Genomic DNA, 24,188 nt, shown 5'->3' on the forward strand with positions numbered 1-24,188 from the left:
GTAGGAATGCTCTAAACCTTGTAACAGTTGCCTGTGGAGAGAAGATGGCAAAGTAATGGCTAATGATCTGGAAGCTAGCTGGACTTCGGAGACAAATACTAAACATAATCAATATATATACATATACATAAAAAAAGAAAAATATATTTTTTTTTCCTAAAAAAGAAAAAAGAAAAAAAAAAAGGCAATGAAAATTTATGACCTTAACATTCCTTCAGGGTCAAGCAATTTATCAAATTCTCTCACTTTCTGGTTTCAATTACACAGCTATTGTGGAAGGAACTTATTTTAGCAGGTTCATTTGCCTCAGTAGGGAATACAGGACTTTGGCCTAATGCTTCACCTTTAGTGCAGGCCATTTGAGCCTTAGAACAAATACCAATCATCACTCTTTGGAAAAAAAAGAAAAGAAATCTGCATCGGCACGGCCTATTGGAATGGGGTTTCTGTCAAGGTAAACGGTTGTCGGCAATGACTGTGGTAGAGTGGCGATAAATCCCATTTTATTGCTGAAAAATTCCAGCTTCTCTCCATGCCTGACAGCTCCCCACATTCTCGTACCCATTTGGGCAATTTCTGCACTATGTCCATCTGGTTCTTATTACCTCTCAACCTGCCAGTGTCTGATCCAGAAAAAGTGCAGGTCAAAAACAGGGGAAAGAAACCAAGGTGATGGACAAAACAGAAAGAGAGTGATTGAGAGACCGAGCTGCACTCCCTGCTCCAAAAAAAAAAACAGGGTTTGGGAGGAATAAACAAATTTTAAGGGAGGTTACCGGCTTAATTATGAAGTTGCCAGCTACGTCCTTACAATAGAAAATTAAATAGGTAATAATCCACACATTCTAAGCCTCAATAATACCATTGAATATTTGGTGTTTGCCCAGGACACTAGCGACACCTGCCTAAATAAAGCCTTTCAGGAGAAATGGGAGAAGTTGAAACTTCAAACCCTTGATGGCCAGAGGCCTGGTGGACCCATGGAGTCTGCAGCCTTTGCCACTGCACGCCTTTGGCGCGTTCGGGAGGGTGGGATTTGCCTCCAGAGGATGGCTTTGGGGTTGCAAATTGTTGCAGGAGGTCAGCCGAAGTATAATTAAATTGTAAATTGGAAAGAAAAAAGGGAAAGTTAGGTTAGCTCCTTGTGACAGGAAGAAAAAATAGAAAAATCTTCATTTCCATGCAAGTTATTTGCACACTGCTGAGTCCAGACCCACTTTAGTAAGTTCAGTTTCTTCTCAAAACCCCCTATAATAAGTAGAGGGAACGTTTGGCCTTTTTTTTCTAATTTAAAAAGCAAACAAATTATTCCAGGACAACTGAACTGTTATTAAGCTAAAATCAAAACAAAACAACAACACAGGAGCACTTATCTTTTGCTCTTCTCCCAGTAAAAACTATATTGCATGGTATTTGTCAAGGACCCACTAGTGTTGTTGTGAGACATACCTTGATCCACCAACTCAACCTCCCTTCAAGGGTCTTCAGTGATAACTATAATTCCTGTATTTATTTTACCTGAAACACCTCATATTCCACCTAAAATGCTGCTTGCTGTATCTTTTTCCCCAGTAGAAGCTCACTGCTCTGGACCTGTGATTTGTTAGCTTGACACAGCCTCTTCTCCCTTTTTCCTGAAGATTAAACCTAAAAGTTGGAGCTTTTTCCTATCCTAAAGGTCTGACTGAATTCCCAAGAGCAGAAAAATTTGGAGGATGCCCTAACATTTGCTTTGTGATCCTTGGTGAGCAGGGCTCTTGAGCATTCCATGTTGGGCACTTCACAGAGGGAAGGACATGCTGGTAGGTGTAATGGTCTGATCCAGCATAGAAAGGCTAGAAGTTGTGATTGTGGCATTATATTAGGAATTACGTCCCTGTTGAGGAACCGGTTGGCTCCCAGAAGCTCAAACTGGGGCTCCAGCAGCAAAACAACAAATGGGTGCAATTCCCAGCGGAGCTGCAGGAGCTTGTTGGCACTGGAGGAGGAGATAGGACAGAAGATGAGTAGGAAGCAAAAAGTGAGGAGAGTTCATATTCTTACTCCAGAATGGGTCACTTAGAAATGCCACATGTAAAATGTGACTAACCACCTGTCCTTGCAACTTCTCCCTCCACTGTTGATGTATCCATTTAAAATAAGAATTTGGGGGGGGGGGGGGGGAAGTCCTCCTCCCTGTTACCTTTTGGTGTTGGTAATGGTGCTGAGAAATCTGACAGCCTATGGTTAGTATTTGTTTGCATGTGTCATGCATTAAAGAAATAGTTTTGTTTTGTTTTTTTAAGTATTTTATTTTCTGCACACCTTTTCCTTTATTCAGTTGTGGAGGGGAGACTATGCAGATTTACACACCAAGCTAGAAGAGCATGGTCTGAGGTGCCTACGAAAACCTTTGCTGGAAGAACTGCTCCCAACCACCCCTTTCGATTTACTTATGAAGCCATTGAAAACAAAAGAGGCTGACGACAGGGGAAGCCCCAACTTTGACAATAAAAATATGTCAGCATGAAAATGGTTAATGGTGAGTATTATAGCTTCAAAAGAACCCATTGGCTACCCCTAAAGGATGCCCTGCAATTGTTAAACTCATCAGATGCAACTACCCCTCAGCTAGCCCTTACATTTGTCTGGCTAACAGTAAAAAAATACTATAATAAATCGGTAACATATGTTGCCAGACAAGAATAAGTGATATAAATAAAGAGTCAAGAGACATAGCCCCTCAAGAACAATGTGTAAAGATTTAAACTTTCAATGTATTAGTTAAGCTAGGAACATTTTAAGATAACTTGAAAGCGGCGTACTGTTTGTTTATATCATTCCTTCTCTTTTTTATTTTTTTTTCTTCTCTCCAGATTGCATTTTAAATCAAAATGTTCTCCATGACTGACTGCTTTGCAGCACTAGGGTAAGTCCCATTTTTCCACAGCTTAAACAGAAATATGCCTAAGAAATCTATGCCACAAAGGCATTTTGTTGGGTTTTGTTTAGGAAATAAACATGATGTTGTTGGGAAGACAGCTTCTATTTTTTTATTTTCTGTTATTTTCTTTTTTTTTTTTTAAATCCAAATATATGAAATAGTGCATTTGCAAACAGAGCTGCTATCAAGAAAGCCAATTTTTCATGAAGGTGACAAGTCTCCAAACTTGTAATAAATTATCAGCAGCAACGTTAAAAAAGAAAGTATAAACCAAAATATGCTTTGAGACTTGGCTGGATATTTTATTTATCTTTTTCTTTATTGAGACATCTTTTGAAAAATGGCATAAAATAAATAGTTTTACAAAGCAACAATATAATCAATCTCTAAACGAGAAGATAAATCAAGGATTTCATTAACTGCTGGTAGCCAGTTTAAATTGTAGTCTTGTCCATAATGTCTATCTATCTATGTATGTCCAAGTTATATTAAAAACCTTTAAATGGCTTTGTAATATCAGCTACATCTAGCTATTATAATAATTAATGATACTGTTTTATAAATCAATATATGTATTCTTGATAAATTCATATCCAGTTAATGGTGTAATTTAAATAAAAAATTAATGTAATAAAGGACATACTGGAATAGGCAGGAAATCTTTAAAGGTTAAGAGGCAAATTTGTCTAAATTCTTTTCTTTGTACCTATTTTTTGAGAAAGCCTCCATTGAAATGCAGCTGATAGCAGGCTGGCTCTTCGGATCGCACTCTCGCCATTAGTTTTGTATTAACAGTGCTCGGTGAGTTTTTGCAGCCAAAGGAAAGGGGAAAGCTCCTTCAGCAAAATGAATACTTCCCTCCCTCATTTCTCATCCCACCGAAAACAAACAAGCAAAAGAAAGAAACCACTCCAGCATTTGACCAGAAACAGAAATGGTATAAATGCTCTTTTTTACCGTTCCCTATTGATTCCATATTTGTATTATTGCAGGGAGATTTTGCTTATTCTATACAGTGTAAAAAAAAAAAATAAAAAAATAAAAAAATTGAATATTTTGTTCCAGGCATGAAGTGCATTTGGAGGAGCTTGGAAACCCTGCAGACTGTTCAGTGTAATACAAAGCTGTTCTTTATCTCTTGTTTTAAATACAGTTAATCCCGTTTATTCAGCAAACACATCTAAGAGCAACTTGGAGGAAAAAAGAAAAAAGAAAAAGCTGGAAATTGCCTTTTTATATTTGCAGTGGTGAGAAACCATGGCTCTGTTCCTTTGCTTTTATTTATAGTCAGTAACCACAAAATGTATCTCTAACAATAACAGGGGATTTTAATAGGCAATATTAATTGTTAGGAGAATAACTTTTGATGTTAAATGTTTCAAACAAAAGCCCGCTGCCTGTTTATACACCAAATTTGTCTGAAGAATATCTTTTCAAAATGATGCAAAACATGACACTTTGTCATCCACACTGACATGGTACAGAAATGTCATTTTAATCCATCGAGTTGCTGTGTTTTTTTGGAGGTTCTTTTCTGAACATTGCTCTGCCTTATTTAGAGCAGCAGTGATCTGCGCAGTTTCTTTTGACACTGATGGGTATTTCGAACCCCTTACGCCGAGGGGAGGGAGGGAGAAAAAGGAATTTGCTGCCAGTCACTGCGGTGATCCAGCTCCTTAAGCCATCGCTTATTTGCTAAAAGTTTACATTTCAAATGCTCTTGAAATTTAAAGGTGGGTTATCTGAAGGCTGAAGGAACAAAATAGAGGAAGGACGATTACTCTCGTGTGTTACAGCCTACCAGAGTATCGGTAATATAGCCATTTAAAATGCATTTTGTTTTTCGATGCAGCTAGGAGCAAGAGATACACAGCCGTTCCTAGAAGGCTTAATTTAGGCTTTATAGAAAAAACATCAAATGGCAGCTTACAGTAACACGCTGAAATACATTATACATTTTAAATATCTTCATTTGGAAACACGTGTTATTTGTTCCCCCCCCTTCCTGGAATCATTAACGTGCCTCTCCCCAGACAAAACAAGGACAAGCCCCATCCTTAAAAATTATCTGCCTTACAGATCACATTTCCAGGCATGTTCCCTGCTTTTTATTACTCTGGATAACCTCTTAATGCTATCACAATTTTATACTTGTTAAGTGGACATCTTCTGTATATTTAACTGCAAACAAAGTGACTTCATTTCAGAGGGCGGGGGGAAGTAGAAATGCATTGGGATGATTAGAAACATAAGTTTCTATCTTCTGTCACACCAGCCTATCAATTATTCAAAACCCTACTAAATTTAGATGTCTGTTCCTAAAACGTTGTTTGCACTCGTTCCCTGGGAAGATGGAAGCGGCTGATAATTTGGCTAAATTATGCGTTTGAGCCCAATGGTTACAAACGAAAGCCTTGAATTCGGCAGATTTATTTGCTGCCGCTGAAATTTCTTGGTGGCGACAATTCGGGGCTGACTCCTTCAAGGAGCAAATCAAGGGGTGAGGCGGTGCCCGCAGGTATTTACGTGGACCAAACCGCACGGTTACAGCTAATAAAATGATGCATCGGTGACAGGGAGGGAGGTTTTGCCCATCAGATAGGGACCAGCTATGGGGGACGAAAGGCCTAAAGCAGCCCCTGAGGTGCTTGGTGCCCCAGGCAGTCATTACCTGAGCGTAAAGACCAATAAAAAGGGAAATGATTGCCATTACAAGATGAGCTGTGAAGGATGCGGCGGCGTGGATGACGCTGGGTCGGGCAGGGCTGAACGTGTTTGCCCCATCCCTGAAACACCGGAGCGAGCAAAGCCTGGCTGCTGCGAGGGTGTAAAACATGCTCCTTTTTTCCACGGTGTCAGGGTGTGATTGGCAGCAAGTCTCCACCAAGCATGGGCGTCCTCTCATGTGCACCAGTCGCAGGACGCAAAGGGGGAGTTTTGTTTATAATAGATAGACTGACAAATAATGCCACCTCTTTGCAAAGCCATGTTAGCAAGGGTCCTTCGCAGCAGCAAGCAAACCTCCACTTGGTTATCAGTGGCAGAACCTCCTTTCCTAGAGGAAACGGTATTTTTGGTGGAGATAATTCAGCCGATATCGCAACAACGGAGGGGGGCGAAAAGCTGCAGACCTTGTACAGAGGCAGAGACGTGCCTCCAGTAGCCCTGTGCGGGGTATCACTGACTGCTTGCACTGGGAGATTTCAAGGTGCTGAGCAAAACACGAGGAGTGGAAAGAAATGCTGCCGACTGTGAAAAAGAAACAAATAAATAATACAATAAAATACAAGCAGCAGAAACACCACCCTTTCTTTTGCAATGACAGTTATTAATTGCCAAAATACAGACGGGGGGAAAAATACTGTCTATAAATAATAATAATAAAAAATATATTTAGAAAGCAAAACATTTCAGCAAACAGAAAGCAAATTGAACAAGCCCTTGTGTTGTCCCCCCCCGCACCACCTCTCCAGTCACACTGCTGAGAAATGTATTCCCATTTTTACAACTCCAGCATAAAGGCAGGCAAGTGGGAACGGGGAGGGAAAAAAACAAAACAAAACAAAAAAAACCCCAAACAAAGGACACGCGAGCACTTTCATTTATTTTGATAATCCTCCTCCTGCTCCAGAGCGTTTTGCTGTCTTTGTCAAAGTGAATGACAACAATTTGGCCAACTCTCTCTGAGCTGCACTCAACAGTGACAGGCAAATTATCAGAGGCCCTGCACTCCTTATTATCAGAGGAGAAGTCATCAGGAGGACGTGCGGAGGATCCCTCTCCCCTGTCACTATTTGTCAGTGGGACAAGGGCCACTGCTATGGGTAGCTGACAGGTAATTTCAACAATAGCAATTACTCCTATTACTGGTGTCATAAACAATTCGCCCAAGGCATGACAATAGCAAAGCTTTATAATTCAATGCCATATAAATAAATGCCAGCAGGTAACAAGTAATTTAGCTCCAATCAGGCCTTGGCCCTGGCATTAATATTGTTATGGCAAGAAAATGGAAAATTGAAAAAATTCAATATGTTAATGAATTAAGAGGGGTTCAAAGGCTAAGGGAGGGGAGGACAAAACCAAATGCAAAAGACACAAAATCACGCTTTCAGAATCATCACAATATATAAGTACATTAACTTCTGTAAACTTATAACTAGTTTTTGATATAAAACGTGGTCTAGCTATGCTGCCTTCCAGGTCAGGGCAAAACACACACAGGAACCTGAATCCCACCCCTTGCCTCCATGTACCACATTGCAAACAATGTGTATGAAAAAAAATAAACTGAATGTAACCGTTTATTATAAAGAGAATCATATTTGAAATGTTATGCAAGACAGAGATTTAACAGAGGTTAAAGGTTTATTTGCAACTCCCTTGCTTTATTGTCTACTTCTTGCATTTATTTAATCTTTTTTAAACAAGGTTTGTTAAATCATTGATTCTTATTTATCAAGAAGAAGGATTTGATTGTACTTTTTCTCTCCTCAAATGCCCTTCATAGGCCACAACACCCCCAGCACCCCTGTGAAAATGCTGATCTGCACCAAACCAGCCAGAGTTCCAATATCTCCAAGTCCAACTTCTTGATCAACCCAATTTGCAATTTTACTATTTGTCCAGCAAGACAATGTGACATCAGGCTGACAGCAGTAAGAGAATTTGAAAATCTCTAATTAGGAGAGCTGCGGAGCAATTAACGTATGTCAAATTTCACTTCATCAAGTGCCACTCTAATTTTCCCACTAAAAATTAATGGACTTTTTTTTTTCCCCTTTTCTTTTTGTATGTATGTGTGTGTATGTGTGTGTGTGTGTCCCCTCAAGGCAATGTTGATTCAAATCTGCTCAAGATGCAGCGTTGCACAGCTAAGCATCTTCTTGATTACAACCCGCCACACTTCTAACTGCTTTCATTCTCACTGCCACAGACACTTTGTCAACAGTCAAATTACGCCATGCTGATAACAATGCATAATGGTCTTCCTCAAAGGAGGCTCCTGTCATGGAGCAGCCTTTCATAAAAACCGACCAGTTTCTTCTCTGGGAAATAGATCTGGCTGAAAAAATAATGAAGTTTTTTGTTGTTTCAGCATTGGTTGCAATGTAATTTTTGTTGTTGTTATTATTTTTCTTTTTTCCCTCTTTTTCTTCCCCTCTTTTTCTCTCCCCCCTCATGCTGTAATTTATTTATTTTTGAGCTCATCTGAAATTAAGGCAGGGAACTGTTTGAAGAGCTATACAGAATGGAAAATATTTATAGTCACTGTTTGTACAGGCTTTGCTTAACCACTTTGCTCCAAGACATTTTCAAGAGCAACATCCTCCTCCCAATACCACTCATTTCTTTCTCCTTTTTCCGTTTTCAGAAGGTGCAGGGCAACATCTTTGCATAAGCACAAGCCCCGCTGACGTCAATGGGAGTTTTGCCGGAGCGAGGGCTGCGCGCCTTTGGCCCGCTGCTATAAACACATTGGGACTTTCTCTTTTAATGGATGGTATTTAGATTCTACGCGGGGCTTGTTTAACATGCACGTTTGCCAGAGTCCTCAAACATCGCAGGGCACGCAAGACAAATTGCCTTTTTGTCAGAGCAATGTGGAGGGCAGGAAAAAAGCACCGAGCTGTCCCAGCTAGTTTTTACCTTCCACTCCCTGCTCTCCCCCTTCTCCTGGGAGATCAATAACAGCAAAAGCCACAGGGTGTCATGGGGCAGGATTTCCAACAAGTAGAAGCACAATTAATAAGAATAACATACCCTAAAGATATATATATATATATAGAGATATATATATATATATTTTTTGCCTTTAAGGTTTAGAGTTTAAATATAGTTGTCTGCTCACAAACCTGGGGAGAAGCAGGGGGGTTAGCACACCCAGCCCTGTCTGTCACTGGGCTCATTGCTGCTAACCACCCCAATGATACGGGCAGGGCACGTACGCCTTGGTGTGCGTGCCTCTTGTGTTTGATATAAAACAAAACCAAAAACATACGTTGCCTTTTATCTGAGCCATTTTTCCATCAATAACTTCTTTCTTGCCACAGATAAATGACTGATGTTGCAGCACCAGGTAACGTGGGCCCTGCTCCACCCGATACTTTCCTCTAGCCTCCCCGTTTATATCCACCCCCTTCCCTCCAGGCATTAATATTTTGGCAATTAACTCTCTCCTGCCTATTTAGAAATGGGAGATTTGGGGGTATTTGGTTACCGAAGCCTGGATGTTCCCCTCTTTGTGTCCTCCAGCGAGGACGGAGAAACAAGTCCTCCCCCAACAATACAGCCCGTCCTCAAGCATCCCCAGACCGACAGCACGGCGGCCACCGGGCCTGCAGGTTAACACACGTGTAAGTGCACTTTCTTTCTTTCTTTCATGTCCTTCCCTAAGCTTTAACAATTATAATGCTGCTTTTAAACATTATACTTTCCCTCAACACCCCCTCCTTTTATTTTATTTTATTTTAGTGGGGGGAGCACAAAAAATGCTGCGATAAAAATAATAGGCAGGGCCATAAATTAAAGAAAGAAAGAAAAATGTGATTATATAACGCATCCTGTGGTAATCAATTTTACCTCCAATATCTGCTTTTGTTTTCAAAATGCTAAATAAACAATACATAATGCATCCCTCATCAGCCAAAACCATGAGGGCTCTGTGCTCAAATAACAGGAAACATATTCAATTTTCCTAACAGAAGACAGTTCATTAAGCTGTGCCACATCAAATAAAACTTTAATTTCTCCAGCATCAGAGTCGCAATGAAAGCAATTGAGGAAGATGAGCCATATGGTACTTCTATCAGCAAACACATATTGCTCATTCCCCCAAAGTTTTCTAATTCTGCTCCCCAGACCTGTGTAATATAGATAATGTGCTCTGAGCGCAGCAACCATGAGCTATCTGGTGTACACTTCTAATACTGTATTTAATGGGAAATAATGAATCATAAAAGCCTGCAGAAGACGGCTTTTGCTAACCTAAATCTCAGCTGTAATTTCATTGTTCTGTGCCTAAGATGCTGTTTGCCCTTTTCAAACAACAGCAGTTGAACATAATTATGCTGCTACAAACCTGGGCTGCAAAAAGAAAGCCTTTCTATTATAACCAAGTTTTTATTAACTCTTGAAACCCTGAGCTTGGGGCAACTGCGGGCAGAGAGCTGCCTGTCAGGTCTCAGGGTTCATTAAAGCACACGTACGTGTGTATCTCGATTTCCAGCGTGTAGCCCCACAAATTAAATTGATGACTCTCACATCAGGCCAAAAATGCAACAGGAGAAGTCTATGAAAAATTAGGAAATCTGCTTGACATCAGGAAATCCGACACTTGTCTGCTCTAACATCTGTAAGTGCCAAAGCCGTATAACCTAGAAAGAGGGGGATTTTTTTTTAATTAAAAAAAAAAAGGTAAGTCTATTTTTCTTCTTCTTGCCAGATATAAAAATTAAAGTTAGTGCTTTGAGTAAAGAGCCCTCTAAACTTTATAGTGTTTATCCTCTGTTTATAAATCCGTAATGATCTATTTAATGATATCATAAGGTTAAAAGTTAAACAGTACTCTATTTTCTCTGTCTTTTTCTCCCCTGCCTCTTAGAAAGTAACCTGTGTATCTCCAAGAGAGGATCGGGGTTGTTTTCTGAAGAAACCTATAGGTAAAGAGACACCCATATATTCACATGGGGGGATTCATAGAGGCAGGGACAAGAATATAAAGGTATTATTTTGATGTGATGAGCCCTGCTTGGAAAATGTCTTTGACTCATCTGAAGTAAGCCTCTTTCTTTCCTCACCCCCCCACCAAATACGGGGCTAATTTAAAACATTGTCTAGATATGCTACTTATACATATTGAAAACATATTTTAGTGGCTGTGTTTGTTTTGGCAATATATGAACCAAAAAAACCCCAATTAAATTAAGAAGAGCGACTTTTAAAAGTTAGAGATTGCCTTTTAAAAGCTTATTAAAATCAGCATGTTAGATGTCTGTCTTTGAATTAGCTCAGAGGCTTGATTGCTTTCATTAAAGCTGCCTGTTTGGGTGCTGCTTGGTGAATGTTCAAGTCTGTTTTTTTCCCCCCTTCTCCCCCCCACCCTGAGCTGCTTCTTGCTACTTGTCAACTTGGATTTTCCCTCCAAATTTGAAAGCACAACTCTGATTTTTCCTCAAGAAGCAACAGCCACCCTCCCCCCGCATTGCTAAACACCACGAGAAAAATTGCCAGCAAACCCCAGTCAGAGACCAACAGGTAAAAATATATATACATACTAAAAAAATACTAAAATAAAAAAGAGACACCCCCAAAACACGCACCCTGACCAAAGCAACCCCTCAAAAAACCCCACGCCAAGCCACCAAAAAAAACCAAGCGATCACATTGCTCATAGCCCATGAATGCCTTAAAAACAAATGTTTAAACAGGTTTTTTTTTTTTGAAGCAGCGGCAGAAAACCTCTGCATGCTCCAATGGGTTACAATAACAATGCTCTATTGCAATGTAAAACAAGCTGGAGGAGAAAAAGGTGCTTTTTGTTACCATTTTATCAAAGCTGTTCATCTTCTAGCTGCAGGCAGCATTTTGCTGGAATTGCAGATATTTCTCTGTCCGGGCTCCTTTGTTTGTGCATCTCATTTGCATATATTTATCTCCAGCTGAGGGTGCTTTCAGCTCATTAAGGCCTCCCCTCGCATTATTTCATAAGCCAGCTGCTGGGAGGGATTTCACCTGTGGTGACTGAGAAAAGAGGGGTGAAAAAACCAAATTCTTCATAAAAAAGAAAAAGAAAGAAAGAAAAAAAAAAAAGAACAACAAAACCAACAAAAACCAACACAACCAAGGAAATCTTCTGACTCTCTTCCCCTATAAATGGGCACCATTTGTGTTAAACAGCCTCTTGTCATGATAGATGCCTCCTGGGGTCAGGGGGGAAAGTTGATTTGAAGGTCAGCAGTAAAACAACAGACAAACCAGACGCCAAACTGGTTCCTTAGCTGTCGGTGGGAGCAGCGGTACAACCAGGTCTTGAACCTTTTTCAACCTCTAATAAAACAGGGGAAGAATCTGAAGTGGAGCAACCAGGCCCCAGAGGAAAAAAAAAAAAAACAACAAAAAAACCCCAAAAAACCCAACCCACAAATAATATCAATATCGAGCAGCAACGGGAAACAACGGGGCAGCTCTCGGCATTACGGCCATGCCGCTATTGTTTCAAGAGCTGGGGAATTAATTCCACTTATTTATTTAAGGCGTGTCAACTCGCTGCCTAAACCTGTTTTGGTGTCAAGATGAATAAAACTTTTATGGCTCATAAAATAGAGCCATTCATCTCAATGGTCTTTGTGGTGCCTGGGTTGTTGTTTTTCCCCCCCCCACCCCCCGGCTCCTCCTGGCAGGCTGAGCTGGGCCAAAATCTCGGCATCCCGGCACTACCAGCTTGCTCATAGGAGCAAAGAAAATTTGGATGGGGCATCATGAGCTAAAGTTCTGGGTTTCATTACAGATGGTAGATGTTAATTCATCATAATCATGCAAAGCACCCCCCCCCCCCCCCCAATGCACTTTATCCCCATTCTAAAACCTACAATGAATTTACGTCATCTATATGGAGCTTTGGACCAACAGGTAATAAAATACAATAAAGTGTGCTTTTTATCAGGAAAAAAAAAATCCCATTAATTATAGTTCATGACTGCTCTAAACCAAATGTTCAAATAGTAGTTGGAAATGATGCATAAAATCTCAGCATGTTCTGATAGGTTATAGAGTCAGTGGTTTATTGCAATGTAAAACAAGCCACAGGAAGAGAGGGTGGTTTTGTTTACCATTTTCATCAAAGCTGTTCATCATGTTGATATACTTATGCTATATCGTGACCCCTACGTACGTTGCATTTCATTTATTTATTTTCCAGGTTGTTGCCACTTTTGCTGCCTTCACCTGGGAGAAGTCGAGTAATTCTCCAGCCCCTTTCAAATACGCCTCATCTGCACCAAATTTCTGCCGACAAACCAACCGATAGATACAGACGTAAGAAATATTTATTATCATCAGGTAAGGTTTTCTTTTTACTTAATCTGAGGCAATTAGTACCTGAATAAACACAGACTAAGTAATCTACCTCCTCAAAAGGTAATTAGACTTGAAAAGAGCCGTTCGGCTCTACCCAAGGAAAGCACAGCTCTGATTAAAACACTTTGGAGATTCGCTTTCATCCTTATTCCCTCTTGCCCCGGAAAACCTTTTATAAAATCCCTATAACTTTTAATTTCTCCCTGTGCCAAACCCAGGGGCCGGTCTCAGCCGTTGCCGCCCTCTTCTCCTTCCCCCCCTCCCAAAATCTTTAACCCCGCTTCTCATTTTTCTTTGCCTCTAATCTAATCACTAATTCCTTGGCTTGGCCAAATAGTTAAAAATGTTAAGTGCTGCTCGCAATTCCTGCTGCCTCCCCCTCGTATCTGTCTCTGTTTATGGAACGGGCCCTGGTTTCCTCCTGCTCTTGTTCAGCTGTAGGTCTGCAGGTCAGGAGACTGTAAATACACACAGCGCTGCCCCAACCCATAAATCTGAGCAAAGGGCAGCCTTATATATTCAGATAAGGGGTGCAAGGGGAAAAAAAAAAAGGGGGAGAAAAGGAAAAGAAAAAAAAGAAAAGGAAAAGAGGAGAACAAGCAGACTCTGTGGTGGAGGAGGCGCTTTGCTAGAGACAAAACCCACGGTGCCAGCAGGCGCTGGGGTAGCCCTGCGGGGCAGAGAGAGGGAAGCGCCTGCTACCTTGCAGGATGTGCCAGCCAGGGATGAATCTAAAATGTTCGCCCTTCTCCCACCCCTCCTTGCTTATATATAAATCATCACAAAATGCATTTTATTACCTTTGGGGCAACGAAATTAAACAAGAGATTTCAATGGCTTTCTCTCCTCCAGACCTTTGTTGGTCTATTTTCTCCACCTCCTCTGCCCCGTTTTATTTCCAGCACCTCCAAAGCTTTCAAGGGAACAGTCCCCCCCTGTTATTGCTTCTCAGTTCCAAGGTCTTAGAATAAATAACATTGTTATTACTCACTTCACCAATTTCCAAGAAGAAATATTGCTGCAGCAAATGCGAGCAGCACTAATATTTGCAAAGTGATAAATGGATTGTTACATACCTTCCCGTCTGTGTGGCCTCCAGCCATCCTCCGGCCGGCTACATCCCTCCTTGGGGTGAGAGGGAGGAGGGTGCCTTTGAACTTAGCGGGGTCCAGACACTTAGTGCCTTGCACGAGAGCCTGCCCCTGGCCCCCTCCCTTGCCCTTGGATGGAGAACCACAGTGAATACCTGAGGTACCAGAGGTATAGATGCTTGGCGGAGTGAAAGCTGGAAAGATGTATTCCCAACTGCCACCTCGCTCACTGTTCCCTAAATCTCATTAATTTGCATGAAATTCTCAGCAAACTTTCTTAACCAACGTTGAGGTCAGGGAGGTGCCGAGGCAAGGAACAGTCTGCTGGCCTCCTCACCTCAAACCTGGTGGCTCACTGCATCATTTCTGAGCTTAAAAAGACGTGATAAACAGAAAATTCACACTCGATAATTAAAAACAAATAAAATTGAGGAATCTTTTTAAAGTAGCAATTTTATCTAGCTTTAAGACATAATTTGGGCTGCTCAATTTTATTTAAAACAAAATTACCAAGCCAAATTATACCTGGGACACAAATCATGCAGTAAACATTTTGTATGTATGGTAATTAAGATAAAAGCAAACTGTGTTGCTTCAGACCCACAAAGAGTAACCTGCTGACATTCTTCTGACCAAGCCTGTTGCATTTCCAGGCTGCAGTCCACAGGTTAGTGGCTGAGAGGGTTTGGTTGACAAGTTTGAATTCCTTGGCCAGGGTGAGTGCCTCCACCTGAGGTTATCCATGCACCAGAGGGGATGTAAAAGCTTGTTCTTCCTGCACAGAGCAAAATTCAGATGCTCTGCAATCATCCTCCCCCTTTCCCTAGTGCTGGTGTAGCACCGTCTGTGTGGCTGGGGTACCACTAGGAGAAGGGGTGACAGCATCCTTCATCACGCTGGCCTCCCTGGTCTTTTCTCCCTATAATTCCTCTCTGGGAATTAGCTGAGCCCTCACTTCTTACAAAACTGTCAGAAGATAGGAGACACTCACTGGCATGTGCAGGCTTTGCATGGAGGTTTAATGCAGCATTATTGGCATCTACGTGGTGCCAGCTTGAGATGGGAGGAGGTGACGGGTACCTGCAAAGGTCTCAGCAACCCAAGGTGAAGGTGTTGGCATGGTCTAGCAGTCCTGATATGTGGGTAAGTCTGTGCTCAAGGGGATGGGGAAAGTGGTAGGCTGAAAGGATGGGGCTATCTCTCTCTCTCTCTTTATATATATATATATATATATATATATATGTATATGTATATGTATACATATATTTTTTTCTTTTCCTGAGGGGTACCTTGTTCCATGTAAGAAAGAACAGAGAGCTAATGCAAGGATTGCAGAAGGAAAATCACCCAGAAACTGCAGGCAAAGGTATGAAAGAGTCAAACCAAAGAGGTGGCAAAAATATATCCAACAGTTTTTCCTCCTGACCAGGATAAATACCATATTATCTTTTATTTTTTTTTGCTTTTATAAGATGAGAAAAATTGAAAGGAAGGCCATAAGTTACAGATAAGGATAGAAAGTCCTTTGCGATGGGCTCTCAGGCAAAACACATACAGTTCAATAGTATTACTAAAAAGTGATATTCTGTATTGGTTTCTAATCAAAGAATTAAGGTACAAACCATCCATAATACTCCCTCACGCATGTGGTATGTTGTCTGTATGTCTGTATTTGTACATGTGTGTACATATATATATTTATTCGTGTGTACCTGTATACATATGTATACAGTTGATGCCTATTTAGAGCTGTATAAATGTACACACATTAATATGCGTGCATGCATACACAAATACACATACATACACAAATGTACACACATATACAAGTACACAAGTACATATACATGTACACATTATACACCCCCCCCAAAAAAAAAAAACCCACAAACCTTACCAGGTTGACACAAATGAAAAATACCAAAGGCTGCAAAATTATTTAAGGAAAAAAGTGATGAAAGCAGGTGAGAGTTGAGGCGGTGGTATCATGGGAGCTGCCGACTGTTTGGAAACACCCGGAAATCTCCCTAAACATTTACCAGCACCTTTCCTAACTCCATAATCGGGGCTGGGAAGGCCTCAAGACCATGTTTTCTTGAGTGATTCCTGCCAGGCAGGAAACCCTGTGCAAGCAGCATTTCTTGTGCTGCTCCGCTTCCAGCCCCAGGAAGCACACAGGTAAGAAATTAAAAGTAATTGATTATATACAAAACATCTACATTTGAATAAACAGCAAGCTTTGAAAAGGGGGCGGGAATAGTTCTTCATTTTTTATTATTTTTTTCCTCAAACCTAAAAAAAAAAGAAGTCACGGCAGTTCTTATTTTATCCAGACCAGTTCATAAATCCCAAGTCATAAATCCACATGATATCCTGGGCTGCTGGATTTTGCATTTGGAGCTCTGAAAGACTGATAGCTGAAAGATTTATAAAATCCCAGGTAGCCAGAGTGCTCCCTATTGGCTCCACATCTGAGGGGTCCCTGCGTCCTGCTTAGCCCAGCGAGCTGCATGTATGGGATATATTGTGCTCAGGCAGCAGGCCTTGTTTTCAGCCATGGCGAGGGCTAAAATTTGGTCATTTGGGGTGTGTGGGTCTTGGTTAGGGACTTTTCCACGCAGGCATGGGGACAACCACAGGCTGGGGATGCCAGGAGCCTGCTGCAGCCTTCTGCAAAATCATACTGTGAGTGGTGTTCTAGGTGTACAATTGAGCTTCCATGGGAGATCCAACCACAAACAGTAGAATTGTTTCAGCTATATCGAATATACATTTAATTTTGTTCCTTTCAATGTCATTTAGTATGAGTGTTCAGTAAGAATGGGGTATCACTGCTCTGGTCATTAGATGGTAATACTTACAGGCCCAGCCCCTTAGCAAGAAAATGGTAGCTGAGTTTCCCTCAATCGAAGCACAGGCTGCAAACAATTTAGCCAGCAAAGCAGCACGTTCACATTCCCCAAAGAGAACATTTGTTTTTTCTTTTCCATAGGTTCAGTGGATGTTGCATGTGAGTCCGTGTGTACTGGGATAAAAGTTCCCCAAAACAGACCCTCTGAAGAGTGACATGTACTATCTGTCTGCACCCATAGGTTGCTGGAAACACTCTTAAAGCCTTCTCTCCATTACTTTCCTTATTCCAGCCTAGTATTTTTCTCCAGACTTGCGATGACAGACATTTTTAATATGCTTCTGTTGCATTCATAAAAAGATATATATATATATGCACACATATAGATATATAAAATCCCTCTTTTGCAGTTACAAGCTCCTTTATAGCTGTAAGGATATCAACTAACATCTTTGTTACTGAAAAAACAATTATTTGCTTCTATTCACAGGTCTGAATCCATTGAAGTCCGCATGGAAAATCCTCCTTCACCTTCCCAGGGAAGGATGGTGGAACCAGCCTGAGGTTGGCTCTGCCTGTTGGATATTTTGTTAGAAGCACATGGTCCAGCTAAATTTAGATGATTTTTTTTGTTTGTTTGTCTGCTTGTATTAGTGGAAATTAAAGCATTGCCAGGATTTATGCTTCCTGTGTGTTGCGAGCATCTCTGCCTTTGACCAGCCACCTTAAGGAAGCATCGCAAGCAGCTTGGCTTGCACGCCACAGATAGCTGCCTGCCTCCAGCTCACCTTCTCCCTGTCAAAATCCCTGGGTTCATTAGAAACAGTTACTCATTTAAGAGGTCAAACTAAACCAGATGCAAACAGACCAAAGCATTTACACGAGGACTATGTGAGACTTACGGCAGGAAAGGTTTTACCCGGCTATTCTTGAAATCCAAAGCTTTCCGAAGCCTGTTTGTGGCTCTCACGAGGTATCCTTCTCCTTCCCAAGCAGAACATATTTCTTTTTAAACCTGAAACTCCTGTGGACTATGTTGATGCCATAATTCATCTTTTCTTCCTGCTTCCTTACTCTTTATCCCTCTTTCAGCTGGGTTTGAGCCATCCTTAGCTCATGGCTGTTGAGCACAAGTCAGCTGGGCTGGGAATGGGGTTAAGAAGAGCTGCCTGGACCAGTCACTGGCCAACACATTTGGGATCTGAGTTACACTGTTATTTACTCCAGCCATGCTCATTTGGACAGGCCAGGTAGCCCCTGTCCTGCTGCAGGAGGGTGAATTTGCTATGCTTTGCCTCTTAGGCATTTCTAGCATCTTCAGCATTTCTAGCATCACAGTTTTGGGAGATTTCTAGCATCACAGTTTTGGGAGATTTGCTTTTCTGTACATGCCCAAGTTCCCCGATTTTATCAGTGCCATTCATCTTGAGATGCTAAGGTGGGCTTTTCTGGTTGCTCATCAAGGAGATTGGGGTGAAATTAATCCCCTGGTGCAGAAGAACAACTGCCAGACCAGGGTGAAGGGCAAATGCTCACTCATGTCTATTGATCAGCCTCTTCCCCCTGTGCTTCTACTTGTGATGCCTTTGGAATCAGAAGGAAATTTCTTTCTCTTTCCAAATAGAAATTTGGTATCTAGGATCTGACCATACATTATTTTTTTTTCAATTTTAAATGTTCAAGTCATCTTAAAGTTCCCTTTTATTAAAAGCATCCATGTAAGCTCTTATTTTTCCCATCTTCTAATTCTGTTACCATTTAGCTAATTAAAAATGCTGTACAAGGACTAGTATTGAGCTATAGAAATGAAAGGTCAATACATGAACAACACTTCATTTGTAAATAATATGGCTCTGTAATCAATTATCTCATTTTCACAGAAGACATATTAATCTAAAAGCAAAGGATGGAGACATTTAGAGGAGGTACGAAGGGGATCTTTAAATGTTAAATGTTCTTCAGCATGTGCTAAATAAAGAGTTTGGCAGAGTGAAAATGTAGTGCACAGCACTGATACTCCAGGGAGAGTCTTTAGGTCAAGTGATTTGTACCTTCAAAAGAGTTCTCCATAGCACTGTAAAGCCTCTCTGCTGGTAGCAGTGAGAGGGGTTAAGGTTATTTGGGATGATAACTGTAGCAGAGAAAATATTGCAAAAAGGAAAAGAAAAAAAGGGCATCTGCAAAAAACCCTACATATTTACATATTTTAATAGGTGAATCAGCTCTCTTTGCATTGCTGTTTGCTTTTTGTGAGCAGTGGGAAGTCAGGTTTCCTACACTTCTCCATAAATACAGGTTTCTGGACGGCAGGCTGGAGCCGAGACATGCTCATGTGGCAAGCTGTGTGGCCAAGTGCCCTTGGTACCCTGGGTCCACATAAGGGCTTAAAAATACAACATTTGCTTGGTGTTGTAGATCCCATGCATGACTTACAAACAACACCAGAGGAATTACAAGAAAATACAATCCCTGACTTTGCACTCTCGTCAAACAATAAGGAAAGGTTCTTGCCAGCTCTTCTGGGAGCTGGGTTACCTTGTCTGCTTGTTTACTGACTTTAACAACATAGAGTAGAAAGGGAGTGGCACACGTAACTTCATTTTCATTTTCGCCTGTTTGCATTGGGTTTGCTGCACGTCAGTCCCGTGCTTGTCCCAGATTTCCAGTTTCAAAATCTCTATAGAACATATGTTGGGACTTAAGGGGAAAAAAAAAACAACCCATGTCTCCCCACCCCCAGTTCTGACCATTCGTTTGCTCTCTCCCTGCATTGCCCTCCTCCGTCCATCGCTGGGTGGGAGGAGCGGGGCTGGTGGTGAGGGAACCACCAATGTGAGCCCTTGGACGAGGGGAGGGTCTCCCTCCCACTCCCCCCTGCCACAGTCCCCTCTCCCCTGCTCCCACACCTCCCGCCGGCCAAATCCATTGGATAGGCCAGGAGAAAGCTAAAAAAGGAATAACCCAAAGAAAAACAAACAAACAAACAAACAACAAAAAAACCACACCCCAAATGGGAGTTGTTTTCAGCAGGCTTCACGAGCCAAACTGGCTGTCCAGGGGCTGGTGAGTGTCCCGCCACGGAGGGAGCGTGGGGAGGAGATGTCTCGCTTGACATCGGTGGGGCTGAAGGTTGATTCCGACTTTTTGCCTCACGTCCCTCTGTAGTCTTATTTCTTTTCCCCAAACAGAAATACACCCTCGGCACAGGATGACTGAGCAAGGCAACATCCCAGCTCCCTCCCAGTCGGCTGGGGGGGCCGGAGCAAAGAGCCCTGACAGCCAACACCACCAGTGGGAAGGAGGTGAGGGCAGGGGGGGGCTTGATTGCGCCTCTCTCCATTGGCAGACACCACAGGTAAATCACCTGAAATCCTCACAAAAGCCTCTTTTTGGCTCACGCAGCAGGAGAGCTGGTTATGGGATTGGCATTCCCAAAGGAATGGCGGGCTGGCGAGGCGACGAGCCAAGAACCCCGTCTGCATCACAGCGGATACGGCGGTTAAGCGTGAAGGTGTCCACTTCTTTATAAACAAAACTTGGGTTAGGATGAGGGAATTAAAAAAAAGAAAGACGCCCCGGAGTGATTCCCAAGGTAAATCTAAATATTTCCAGGTTTGCTCACCCCTGTGGGTTCGGTGTACGCTGTAGCTGCTCAACCCGTGGGGCGTTTCAAAGCACTCCACAAGCCTCTGTGCCAAAATAAATGTTACTTTACCACCAAGCAGGCAGAAGAATGAAAGCACTAAGATGTGTGAGTGAGAAAAAAAGAGCCCAAACAGGAAAAACGCTTTCTTCTGATTTTAAAGTCCTGGATGATCAAGGCTGTTCTGCTCACTCTGATGTAATCTGTTTGCAGATACCCAAATACATGTCCAGCCATGGAAAGTGCTCTCCCTTTGATTACAGCAAAATCCTTTCTAATTCTCTTTAAATGTTCCAGGGCTTTTTGAAATGATTGCTATCAATGCCAACCAAATGCTTTAGATCTCTCTTTTTTTTTTTTAATTCCCTGTCTTTAAACACTTGCCTTATTTTTATGAAGCCTGGTTACTGCTGTACATGGTAAAAGTATCTCAAAAAGAGATCTGGTTTGCTTTAGCCTTTATACCATATAGAGTTAGACACTTTAACCTTCTTCATATTTACTTAGTTACTTTAATATGATTTCTGTAACTCCTATACTTTCTTTTTTTCCATATAACTTATTAAATATTTATAACACGGTAGCCCAAACACATCACGTAGGTCAGACTTTCATTACATTAGGCTAGCCATAGCTATCTAGTAAATCGTAAGTCACATTCTGTCTAAAAGTTAAAAAAACAGGATTGTTCAGGTGAGCTCAGACTGAGTTTGTGAAGGGCTGGCTTAAAAAAAAAGCTAAGCTGGTTAAAACAATAGATAGACTTGTTTAACCAGAAAATAATAGATCCCCTAAGGCATTAGATTTGCAGCATCTACCACGGGTAGGAACAGTGCTACATGGTCTGTTATTCTCTTTGTGCTCTTTAGTTGCTCTGAGGTGGGTACACAACCATCATTCAGAGCATTTTTCCATTGCTATGATGCCTCCTCCAGCTCAGCTTTAAACAGGCGTTGAGATGAGATCTCCAAGTCCTCTACAAATCCATGAGATTAAAAGAGAGCAAGATTCAGGTCAGCTTTGGGGGTACGTTATTCCACTTTGTTTTTTTAATTTTTAGTATTTAATTAGAAGATTAAAGGAGCAGGAATCTAGAAGAAATCTAGAAGAAAGGAGCAGAATATAGAAGGAAGAAACAAACAAACAAACAAGCGTGACTTGTAAGAAAGCCTCAATGCCTGTCTTGTAGTTGCGCATTTCACCTTGAAATTAGTCATAAAATTTTACAAGCAAAATATTGTGCAAGCAGATTTTTTTTCCTGGCCATTTTATTCAATGCCTTTTGGATCTCATCAGCTTTTGTTGCAAGCCAATGCTGCTTCTTCATGCTGTACACTGTTTGAACAAATGATGTCCCAAACAGGACTAAGGGGAAGAAGACTCCTCCATACCATGCCCCACCACCATGCCTGTGCCTGACAGAGGGACACAAGCAATATGCCTGGGAACTCAGCGCAGCAGTCAAGGGCTGTGGGTGCTGGTGACCCTGCTCATGCCATGTCATGGCCTACAGCTCCTGCAGCTGCAAGAGTAGAATCACAGAATCATCTCGGTTGGAAGACACCCTTGAGATCATTGAGTCCAACCATAACTTAACTCTGGCACTAAACCATGTCCCTAAGAATCTCATCTACACATCTTTTAAACACCTCCAGGGATGGTGATTCAACCATTTCCCTGGACAGTCGGTTCCAATGCCCGACAACCCTTTCCGTGAAGAAATTTTTCCTAATATCCAATGCAAACCTCCCATGGAGCAACCTGAGGCAATTTCCTCTTGTCCTATCACTTGCTACTTGGGAGAAGAGACCAATCCCCTCCATGCTACAACCTCCTTTCAGGTAGTTGTAGACAGCAATAAGGTCTCCCCTCAGCCTCCTTTTCTCCAGGCTAAGCCACCCCAGTTCCCTCACCCACTTCTCATCAGACTTGTGCTCCAGACCCCTCAATGTGGATGGTGCCGCTGTTTTTTGCATGGCCATATCTCCCTTCAGTCCATCCCCTTACAGAGCCATGGCCAGGAACCTTTTATCCTCAGTCCCCTGCTGCAGTTCCAGTGCCCCACACCCCCCATCCCAGTATGATACTAGGTGCCTGGCTATAAAAAAACACCCCCCCTACCCCAGCTAAGTCCACCCCACCTCAGTGTGCCTGCCTGGAGTGACGGTGAGATCTCCAGCGCCCGATCCCTTCTGTCCTCAGGCAGGTTTGCATATATGTGCGCTGGGTTCCCAGACCTGACATCAAGCTCAGAAGGAAAAAAAACCCCTCTTCCAAGCTTCCCAACAGGATCAGTTTTGCAGCTCATGTTCTTTCACGCACTATTTGTTATGCTGTTATTAAAGAACATCTTGCCGACAACTGGAGAAGAAATACGCTCCCCCAACTGCGATGCTTCCTCTGCCCAGCTCTGGAGCAGGAACCAGGTGGCTGGGGCTGAGAGTGGCTGCCTCTCACCCACCTTCCTCCAGATAAACTTTCCCTTTAGCATGAAAAATGTTCATTTTTTCTTCCTCTTTCTTCTTGCTGTCAACACTACTTGGAATGCTAGAATGAGAGACATTCATGTTTCGGATTTTTTTTAAACTTCTTTTCTCTTTTAAACTCCTCTTCTTCTCCTTCCCCACTCTTCCTCCTTTCCCTAGCTCCCTTAATTTTACCCTATCCTGCCTTCCCCACTCTGGAAAAAACATATATGAAACTCTATAATTGCCTGTGTGGTTTCAAAAATAAAACCAGGACTAATCAAAAAAGATGGTGAAATTCTTCATTTGGGAGGAAGGCAGGAGGATTTCTTCTTCTTCTGCTGCTGCAAATTCTTGCTCGGTTGTAGGGCTGGGTTTTTTGCTTCCCTGGTTAGTTTTCAGAGTTAATGCTGGTATTTAACACACTGAGTTGCATGTTCGAGGTGTGCCTGCCCTGGTTTCATGATTTAGGCTGCAAAGCATCAGGGCTCCACAGCACTAAGGTCCTCAGGTCCACAGCTGGCACAAAAGCCCATGTCACGATGACACCTGTGTGAACCACGCAACACAAAAGTGCCAGTGCACATTATACGGTGTGAGTATACATAGAGAAACTGCATGTTTGCATTTCATCAGCTACAGGTGTCAAAGCAGGGCTAAGTTTTGAAGTGGGGGCTTAAAGAGGAAAAGATCAACAGCTTCATAGATCCAGTCGGCTTTTTTGCAAAGGGCAGCAGTGACAGTTTTTGCTCAGGGTCTGCAGAAATGCTTTAAGGAAAGATCATCCAGCTGTGGGGTCCAGCCCAAGTGGTGCCTTCATGCTTCCCGTGGTGGAGATACGAACAGGTGGGTGACAAACGCTTTGTTTCATGGTGCTCGCTGTGAAGTCTAGGTATGATTTAGGAACCATGTCATGGTCCCGCAGCAGAGAGCATCCCCACACATCATCAGTGATATAACATCGGTGGTGCCTTCTTCCACATGGCCTGGAAACTCTGGGTGGCCAATTCTTTTAACTAGTCAGATGAAAACTAGCAAGAATATAACACTGATCCAAGCTGCCTGTGCAAATGTTTGGCTTTATATATTTTTTTTTTTTAAAAAAAAAAGGCCTGAAAAAGAGATGCTTTTTTGAGCT

At 42.0% G+C, this 24,188-nt stretch overlaps 2 long non-coding RNA genes across 6 annotated transcripts; both read left to right on the top strand.

Annotated features, from left to right (window-relative positions):
- Positions 1 to 2,333: 2,333 nt before the first annotated feature.
- LOC135579172 (uncharacterized) lies at positions 2,334 to 18,938 on the top strand. 5 transcript variants are annotated; one of them, XR_010471758.1, is made up of 9 exons: positions 2,334 to 2,521; positions 2,856 to 2,908; positions 4,077 to 4,170; positions 7,434 to 9,002; positions 9,115 to 9,279; positions 10,527 to 10,584; positions 12,843 to 12,982; positions 15,375 to 15,457; positions 17,433 to 18,938. It is a non-coding gene; the product is annotated as an uncharacterized LOC135579172 (long non-coding RNA). The 5 variants fall into 5 exon arrangements; XR_010471757.1 differs by having other exon boundaries at positions 7,434 to 7,630; XR_010471759.1 differs by having other exon boundaries at positions 7,434 to 7,630; positions 9,179 to 9,279.
- Positions 18,939 to 19,772: 834 nt separating this feature from the next.
- On the top strand, positions 19,773 to 23,710 carry LOC135579175 (uncharacterized). The gene is made up of 3 exons (XR_010471765.1): positions 19,773 to 20,005; positions 20,131 to 20,244; positions 20,345 to 23,710. It is a non-coding gene; the product is annotated as an uncharacterized LOC135579175 (long non-coding RNA).
- Positions 23,711 to 24,188: the final 478 nt, after the last annotated feature.

Source organism: Columba livia, chromosome 3 (assembly GCF_036013475.1).
Source record: "Columba livia isolate bColLiv1 breed racing homer chromosome 3, bColLiv1.pat.W.v2, whole genome shotgun sequence".
Taxonomy (NCBI): domain Eukaryota; kingdom Metazoa; phylum Chordata; class Aves; order Columbiformes; family Columbidae; genus Columba; species Columba livia.